Below are 10,274 nucleotides of genomic sequence, written 5' to 3' on the forward strand. Positions count from 1 at the left end.
CACCAGAATTCTGTATTTCAGTCTATGATTGCCATGTGAGTGTACAAAAAATCTGAATGTAAATTGACACACATGTACCAAAAAAATATCAATGGTTATGTATTTAAATCTAAAATATTGCTAGATTGGTTTTCACAGCTGTTTCATAAGGTGTTCGTTAATGTAAATTGTAACGTATCTCTTGATGGTATTTGTTCAACATTATTAATTGTATCATAAGACAAACAAAATATATATATATATTCAACCACAGGGGTGTACTAATGAGCTATGATTTAAATGTAATTTTTTTAAATCATAATTGAGGACTAAAGTTATTTCAGTGTAGGTAAGGGAATGCCTGTTTAAAATGAATACATGCCAGCCAGACAAGCCAGTGTATGAATCAAATGTATTTGCTTATGAATGGAGTGGAAATTAGTTCACTTTGTGATCTGTAAGGTAAGTAACATTAATGTGTGTGGGGGGCATTTAAATGATATTATGTTTACCCTGATGCCTGTTTAAGATGATAAATAACATTCATCGCAGTGGTTAGCTTATGCAAATAATAGGAATACATTTAGCCTAATTGGTAATATGACGTGGGGGAAAATCGGGATCCTAGTCAGGATTTTGTTTGTCAATTCCAGATTAAATATGTGTCTTCATGTCTATCAAATATGTAGGCAAATGTGGGCCAAATCAATGGCAAACAGTTTAAATGTTCAGGCTTCATCATGACGTGATCAAAACAGGCTGGGGTGTTTTCGGTTCCGTTCAATCTTGCTGCGCAAGACCTTCGGTAGGCTAGTGGACTACGGACATAATAGTGGAGTTTATCATTGTTATAGCCTAGACCGCTTTATAACATCTGGACTGTTGCTTTTCCTATGGCTAAGCAAATACGTGGTAGCATATGCTTTTTCACGTCTCTATAACAAGACCTATGTCCTCACATAACCCCTCAATTCGAACCCTGCTTTTAATCATAAAACATCTCCACAGAAATGTAAAGACTAAGGATTGCATGGTGACAGTCTGTTAATCCGGTAAACTGGGAAGACGGGGGAAAACGAGGTCAAATCATGACATCAGTGATTTTCAGGTCAGAGAAAGATGCCAGAGATTCCGAGTTGGTTGACTGTTCAAAACAAAAATCCCAGTCTGAGCTAGTTTTTTTCAGAGTTCCCAGTTGTCTTGAACATACTGAAGTCGGATATTGCTGCCTTCCGAGATGTTTTGAATGCGTTACTAGAGACCTAGACTATTTTACCTTTATTTAACTATGCAAGTCAGTTAAGAACAAATTCTTATTTTCAATGACGGCCTATGGACAGTGGGTTAACTGCCTTGTTCGGGGGCAGAACAACAAATGTGTACGTTGTCAGCTCGGGGATTCGATCTTGCAACCTTTCGCTCTAACCACTAGGCTACGCTGACTACCCCCATCAAAGAAAATGAAAGGGGGATACCTAGTCAGATGTACAACTGAATGCATTCAACTGAAATGTGTCTTCCTCATTTAACCCAACTCCTCTGAATCAGAGGTGCGGGCTGCCTTAATCTACATCCACGTCTTCGTCGCCCGGGGAACAGCCTCACAATTGTGTCATTCTGCCTTGCCCAAAACCTGTTCTTTTAACTTCTTATTTATCTTTCTGCAATATTCCTACCATTGCATGGAATTATATTACTGTTAATATATTTTCAATGCTATCATAATGTTTGGTGTTTTTACAACTACAGTCGTTTCTAAACTTTCTATTCCATTCTTCTCTCTACTAAAACGTCATCGTCCTTGAATGGATGTTCCGTTATTTGCCAGTAGATGGCGCACAATTACACAATGTAATTACACAGGACAATAACAACGACATTATTGTGTCTAGTAAGTGACTAACAGACGTCCATTAAACTCAGCTCACTGTTGACCTATTTTGAATATCTTCAGTGAGATTGCTGTTAGCCTGGTTGCCGTCTCTGTTCAGCTATTACATTCCACTCCAAGCCACTCCTGTCATTGAATTCCACTCATTGCCACTCCTGTCATTTGCCAATGGATATGAAGGATGGGAACATTCCATTCCAGCTAAACAATGGTTATATAGCAATTAGCAAAAAAAAACATCTTCATACACGTCTAAAATCTATGAATAAAAAATGTGAGAACAGTAATATTTTACACACACATGAACGTACACATAAGCAATTATTTATGATGAAAAAACACAAATGGGAAAAATGTGGAATTCTGGAATTAAACTCTTCTGGATATACAGAAGAGTACAAAACATTAGGAACACCGGCTCTTTCCAAGACATAGACTGACCAGGTGAATTGAGGTGAAAGCTATGATCCCTTATCGATGTCACCTGTTAAATCCACTTCAATCAGTGTAGGGGAAGGGGAGGAGACAGGTTAAAGAAGGATTTTTAAGCCTTTAGACATGGATTGTGTATGTGTGCCATTAAGACGGTGAGTGGGCAAGACAAAAGATTGAAGTGCTTTTGAACCGGGTATAGTAGTAGTTGTGTAATAAAGTTTGTGTGAGCTGGTGTGGAGGAGTCAGGCGCAGGACAGCAGATATGAGTAAAAAACGTATTTACTCAAAATACAAACAAATACAACGCAATAATGCGAGCCCACAATAACGGGCCGTATTACATACAAACAATTACTCACAAACAAACATGGGGGAACAGAGGTTTAAATAATGAACAAGTAATTGGGGAATTGAAACCAGGTGTGTAAGACAAAGACAAAACAAATGGAAAATGAAAAGTGGATCTGCGATGGCTAGAAGGCTGGTGACGTCGACCGCCGAACGCTGCCCGAACATGGAGAGGGACCGACTTCGGTGGAAGTCGTGACAAGTTGCCAGGCGCACCGGTTTGAGTGTGTCAAGAACTGCAAATCTGCTGGGTTTTTCACACTCAAGAGTTTCCCATGTGTATCAAGAACGGTCTACCACCTAAACGACATCCAGCCAACTTGCCACAACTGTGGTAAACATTGGAGTCAACATGGGCAGTGGTGGAAAAAGTACCAAATTGTCAAACTTGAGTAAAAGTAAAGTTATCTCAATAGAAAATCACTCAAGTAAAAGAGAAAGTCACCCAGTAAAATACTACTTCAGTAAAAGTATTTGGTTTTAAATATACTTATGTATCAAAAGTACATGTAATTGCTAAAATATACTTAAGTATCAAAATAAAGTAGAAATCATTTCAAATTCCTTAAATTACGCAAACGAGACATCACAATTTTCAGTTTTTTTATTTATTTACAGATAGCCAGTGTAACACTCCAACACTCAGATCAAAGGCAGTAGATGACCAGGGATGTTCTCTTGATAAGTGCGTGAATTGGATAATTTTCCTGTCCTGCTAAGCATTCGAAATGTAGCTTTTGGGGGACATGGAAAATGTGTGGAGTAAAAAGTACATAATTTTATTTAGGAATGTAGTGAAGTAATATTAAAAGTTTTCTGTAAATATTTCATTGCCACAAGTCTGTCATTGGCTCTTTCTTACACCACAACAATAATGAAACTCACATGTATAGTCCCCTGCAATGTCCTGAGAGCTATAGCTAAGTAATGGACATACCAACTCTCAATATTGGGGTTTACATGCTCTTTTAAATAAAATTGGGTTTGGATTTAGCCTCACCTGTCACCTGTCAATTAGCAGGGATTGCAAAGTTAATGAAATCCAGGGGGCTGTAAATAAAGCTTATCAAGAGATCACATGACTACCAACATCTACATGGGCCAGGGGATCAGATTACATCATGAGAGAGAGAGAGAGAGTGAGAGAGAGAGAGACTCCCTATAAAGTAGAGAAAACACAACCAACTTTCCTCTTGAGTTCCCTGTGAGATTTGGGGAAATGACACAGTAGCAGATATGTGTCTCATCAAATTCATCAAAGGGATACTGATTTCATTCTCAGGTTAGTGCCATTTATTTGACTTACTCTGAAACATCCTTTGATGAGAAAAATGAATAAATTAGTTTGAACAATGATATTTTTATGAGGTATCTATCCATAGTATGATTTTACATTCCTTTAAAATTAGAAAGATGTATTGATCAAGAACTTTGTTATTACACAAGAGTCAGGGCCATTCCTTTTTACATTTTTGTAATAATATAAAAAACTAAATGCTCAACTCCATTACGAAGCAATTATCACATGTTAATACAATGGTGATCCCACAGGAAATACACTGTTACTTCACTGGTATAGCTAATTATTGAACTTCCATCGTTTTGCAATCCCTTCCCCCACACGGTGATACTACAGAAGCCACTGACAACTAAATGCAGAAGCCGCTGACTGCCACGAAGCATGGACTACACAGGTACCAAGTCCAGCAACATAAGGGCCTGCTCCGTAGCCTGGAGTTGGAGCATAGATACTGTATGAGGGGGATCGAGCAGCAGCAGAGACAGTACTACAGGGCTCTGGGGAGACTGGGGCCTGGCTGCTGTCCCTCATCCCAGAGGTCTAGAGCAAAGATTCCCTGTAGCTCCAATCTTCCTGCCCTCCACGGTACACATACAGGGAGCTGGAGAATGGAGTGCACCAGGGCCCAGATGGCCACATCTGTGGATGGGAGGAGTGACACTGAGGAACCACAACCCGACCCGAGATTGTCCTTGGACCATTCTGCCGGTGTTGAGACTAACATGATTTGGACTAGGGCTGTTGTCAGACAGCCTACTTGGGCAACCTTGACGTTTGCAGATATAAGACACAGGCACATGGCCATGATCCAAACGATGGAACCCTTCAGGAAATGGAAACACATGATTTTGTCATCTACAGGTCAGCCAGACACCAACCAAGAGCCTAGCTGGAACCAGCAAGATCCAAACAGCCCACAGGTCATGAGGTCAGCCAGCATCAGAACACAGAGAGTACATCCACATGCATCCACACAGAGATTTAAACAGTTTAACAAAACTGACAGATAATAGATAACCTACCCATCACTATTGGTGCTCCAAGAGATAGACTAGGACTTGTAAACTGTTCAGTCATTGTCTGCAAACACCAATAAAACACTTCATTCACCACTCCAAAATGCACGCTTCATTCCTCCACCTACCTACAAACACTGCCCTGGGGCAGTAAACCTGGTTTCCCTGTGGCCAGAGGTCAGAGGTTAAGAGAGAGGTGAGGTCTGCCTGCCAATGACCTCTACCTCCAACTGCTCAGATTAATCCAAGTCTGCAAACCCTTAAACCGCTGCAAGGCTTTCTCTGTTAATCATTCTGGTTAATCATTGCAGTTTGTGAAGTCCACTCTGTATTCATATTCTTATGTCTTAGTACATACTATAAGTGCCTATGTGGGGGTGTAGGCCATGGTGCTTGTTTGACTGACCTGTACCCTTGTTGCAGTCATAACACAATACCTACTTATCTCTTCTAGCCATCAGAACAACCCTGCATAATCTCACACTGGCCCTGGCACTGGCCCTGGCTGTACGAAAAACAAAGACATACAGTACACACACACATACACAAACACAAAGACATATTTCTAAACATACACAATGGAAGCGACTGGAATCAACACAATTTCAACCAATGAACAAATTGGTTAACTTACAATGCTCTTACATTGAACACATAATACAAACAAAGTAGAAGGAAAACATGAAGGAACGTTTCTAAAGGACATTCCTAGTAACGTGTGTTTCATCAACTATAAACTTTGCTTCACAAGGAGCTTCAGGGATGCATGCTTTGAAAGCAGAGTGTCGATACACCAGCTTGTAAACCTAACAAACAATGGTGTTCCTTCCCTGAGCCCTTTTTTCTCTTTCAAGCTTTGGGTGATAGAGATAGGGAGGGAGGATACTCATTTCAACCACCATATCAAGTAACTGTCAGCATGTCTAGACCAGGGGTTTCAGATGCTGCTGCCTGGCCATGGCTGAAGAATTAAAGCCCTTCTGGGTCACAATACCGCCTGGCTTTAGAAACCCAATGGCCCATTGTTGTCACTGACAGCTCCTTAACTTTTCATGAGATGGCTGACAGTGCAGACAAAACAAACCTTCTTCCTCCCAATCCATCACATGGCACGGCCAAAATATTGAGTAACCCTTTCAGGGCAGAAACCATCTGAAGGAGTGTAGGAGGGGGGTATTGTTCATTAAGTGCGGGTGGATCTGAGCCAGGTGTTGTCACGTCCGGACCAGCAGAGGGAGTAGTGGTGTAGTATTTTGGTCAGGACGTGGCAGAAGAAGTCTGTATGTGTTGTCTAGTATGTCTGTTTCTGTGTTGGTCTTGTGGCTCCTGATCAGGAACAGCTGGGGATTGTTGTTCCTGATTGGGAGTCATATATTTAGGAGTATGTTTGTCACTTGGGTTTGTGGGTGGTTGTGCTAACACTGCTAGTCGTTTGGTTGGACGTAGCCTGTCGTAAGTTCGTGTTTATTTTTTTCCTGTGTATACTTTGCTTTAATTTATTATTCTTTACATTAAAAGATGAGTATCCACATTCCGCCTGCGGTTTGGTCCATTCAACATGGCTTCAACATTTATGACAGGTGTACAGGTAGTGTCTTTCTATAGGCATGTTGAATGTTGACAGATCCTCTGATTATGGGAGAGGGGTAATTAGTGCTTTGAACCTGAGGTTAGCCTTTAAGTGACCATCTTTCCCCCTATTATACCTTACCTTGCCTTCATGTCCAGCCACATGAAATGTAGTGTGTAATGTCTGCTGTAGTCATCCAGACTGTCTGCCATTTACCTTTGAAGTTTCTTGTTAGTTTTTTATGATATGAATCAAATACTGTACATTAACCAGGTGAATGCCTTTGATTGGGGGTGAGAATCAATTCTGCAGAACCTCAGTGTCTCCACTAATGCTGCCTCTTAAGTAAAGCCCATTCTCCCCAGGCTGCTGCAATGCTGTTCTGTCTAACAATGTCTGGTTAATGTGTGTCCAAGTCACTGTATTTTACTTTAGAGCAGGGTCTTACCTCAAGGACAAAACTCCATCATGACAGAGTTGAGCTTTAGTCTTACTCTAAGTTGAGATTTGACATATTGTATTAAGATGAGTAGGTATTACGTGATTGTCTGCATTAAGTGAGGTGAAGTGGAATGGGTGATGTCAGACAAAGCACATGCCAGCTATAAATATTAAAATAAAAGACATGGCGACATGGGAACTGCTCCTCTGAAAATGAGGCAGGTACTTAAAGTCGGCGAGAGTGAAAAAATACTAATTGCTGTCACTGGTTGTGCAAGCTGCAGCAGACATAAAGAAAATAATCTGTCACCTTCATTGTCCTAATGCTGACCCTGCGTTTCCCTCGACAACGCCTCACAGCACTGCAGCAGCCGTCTCCCTCCCAGCCCAGCTGTAGTGTATTCTGGCTGCTGCTACTCTGAGCTCCTTCAGGTTGACACTGAGCCAGTGGCCCAGAGCATAGAGACACTAGTGAGAACAGGAGCTCTTCAAGTTCCCCAATGAGTCATAACAATGTTAGACAGACACTGAACTGCCTCAGAGGTGGCTTGTGTTATCCTGTTTGTCTTTCAAAGAACTCTCTCAGGTCATTGTATTTCATAGTGAAGTCTCCCAAGCCAGTCCCTGCCTAGGGATTCAGCACATCACACTCATTAAACCCAAACTGTTCCTTGAATGTATCTGTTGCTTGTTACTGCTACTGTACTTGAAAAATAAGTCTACAGGAAGCAGAGGGGGGGATTGTCTAGGGGGCAGGCTGACTTCCTCATCACAAAAACGGAACGGCAGGAGTATAGGGCAAGGAGGTGGGTGTCGTGACTTTACTTTCATTAATCTGATGATTTATGTTATTTATTTTAGTCAACTATGTTTAATTGTTACATGATTTAAATTAATCAAGTAACAATTAACTCATTAGGATTTGGGGCACCAAGTGAGCGGTTGTTTAAAGAGTTACCATCTTGCGAATTAAACTCTAAAGGTCTTTACCTAACACATCAAAAAACAGTCAGTGAATTCATCATTACCTCTTATCATATCATCATTCTGAACAGTCGTAACCTTCTTGGATCTGCAAAACCCCCCAGCCTTACTCATAATTCAGAACTACACAAATTGGTTAAATTATTTATTTACTATCTAACTAAATGATAAAACAGGATAACATACAGACTTAATGCATGAGAAAAAGGTCCCTAGCGGACTGACAACATATGGCGTCTTGTTACAAGAAAATGAAGGGGGGGGAAGGGACACTTATCGTTGATACATTTTTTAAACTATTCTCACAGTAATCATATATGGTAAGGGTTCCAAGATGGCATAGCAGTCAGAAGTCCTTTGTCCTCGCCTTGTCGTGTCCCGTGTGTGTGTGTATATATGTGTGTGTATATATATATATATATATTTTTACATGTTTTCTGCGCTTATCTTTTTATATATTTTTTTCTAAACTCAACTTCAAAACACTCTCCTGCAACCCGCCTCACCAATTGTTTTAAAAAAAAGGTATTATTCACCTCAAATCTGAAATCCACAACAGAAGCTAGCCAGAAGTTAGCCAGTTCACTGGCTAATGTTAGTATTCAGCTAACCACGGTTGGTAGTCATCAGCTATCCTTTAGCTCGAATAGCTATCGCCAGTTTTTGTACAACGCGACTCAGACCAGAGCATACCGGACCTATTTTCTCTCCATATCCCCGGATTTGTACCGCAAGCTCTGGACATTTACACCTGGATCTTGCAGCTAGCTAGCTGCTATCCGAGTGACTATTGGCTAACGTCGGTCCCGGAGCAAAAATCAATTATTCCGGAGCTTGCCAGCTGAAGAGTTCCATCAGCCACTCCTGGGCTACAATCACCTATCCGGACCCGTTTTACTGCCGATGCGGAGCCCCACCGGGCCTTCACTGGACTACTGACGTTATCTGCCCGAGGGAGTTATCCAACTGGCCCCTCCATCGTGACGTAACCTGAACGCCCATCTGCGGCCCGCTAATCGTTAGCTGTCTTACGGCTGCTAGGTCTATCGGACAATATAACTATTTTGCCAATTGGATTGGTCCCCTCTACCACACGGAACCCCACTAATCTACCGACGGAAACGCACGAGGTGGCTAAAAACAGACCATCTTCTGCCAGCTTGCTACCCATGGCCCGGCTAGCTGTCTGAATCGCCGGGACCCCAACCAACCTCACTACTCACTGGACCCTCATGATCACTCGGCTAAGCATGCCTCTCCTTAATGTCAATATGCCTTGTCCATTGCTGTTCTGGTTAGTGTTTATTGGCTTATTTCACTGTAGAGCCTCTAGCCCTGCTGATTATACCTTATCCAACCTTTCAGGTCCACTACCCACACATACGATGACATCACCTAGTTTCAATGATGTGTCTAGAGACAATATCTCTCTCATCATCACTCAATGCCTAAGTTTACCTCCACTGTATTCACATCCTACCATACTTTTGTCTGTACATTATGCCTTGAAGCTATTTTATCGCCCCCAGAAACCTGCTCCTTTTACTCTCTCTTCCGGACGTCCAAGACGACTAATTCTCATAGCTTTTAGCCGTACCCTTATCCTACTCCTCCTCTGGCGATGTAGAGGTGAATCCAGGCCCTGCAGTGCCTAGCTCCACTCCTATTCCCCAGGTGCTCTCTTTTTGATGACTTCTGTAACTGTAATAGCCTTGGTTTCATGAATGTTAACATTAGAAGCCTCCTCCCTAAGTTTGTTTTATTCACTGCTTTAGCACACTCTGCCAATCCAGATGTCCTAGCCATGTCTGAATCCTGGCTTAGGAAGACCACCAAAAACTCTGAAATCTCCATCCCTAACTACAACATTTTCAGACAAGATAGAACGGCCAAAGGGGGCAGTGTTGCAATCTACTGCAGAGATAGCCTGCAGAGTTCTGTCCTACTATCCAGGTCTGTACCCAAACAATTTGAACTTCTACTTTTAAAAATCCACCTCTCTAAAAACAAGTCTCACCATTGCCGCCTGCTATAGACCACCCCCTGCCCCCAGCTGTGCTCTGGACACCCTATGTGAACTGATTGCCCCCCATCTATCTTCAGAGCTCGTGCTGCTAGGCGACCTAAACTGGGACATGCTTAACACCCCAGCCATCCTACAATCTAAGCTTGATGCCCTCAATCTCACACAAAATATCAATGAACCTACCAGGTACCACCCCAAAGCCGTAAACACGGGCACCCTCATAGATATCATCCTAACCAACTTGCCCTCTAAATACACCTCTGCTGTTTTCAACCAAGATCTCA

The sequence above is a fragment of the Salmo trutta genome, chromosome 33, assembly GCF_901001165.1.
Source record: "Salmo trutta chromosome 33, fSalTru1.1, whole genome shotgun sequence".
Lineage (NCBI taxonomy): Eukaryota > Metazoa > Chordata > Actinopteri > Salmoniformes > Salmonidae > Salmo > Salmo trutta.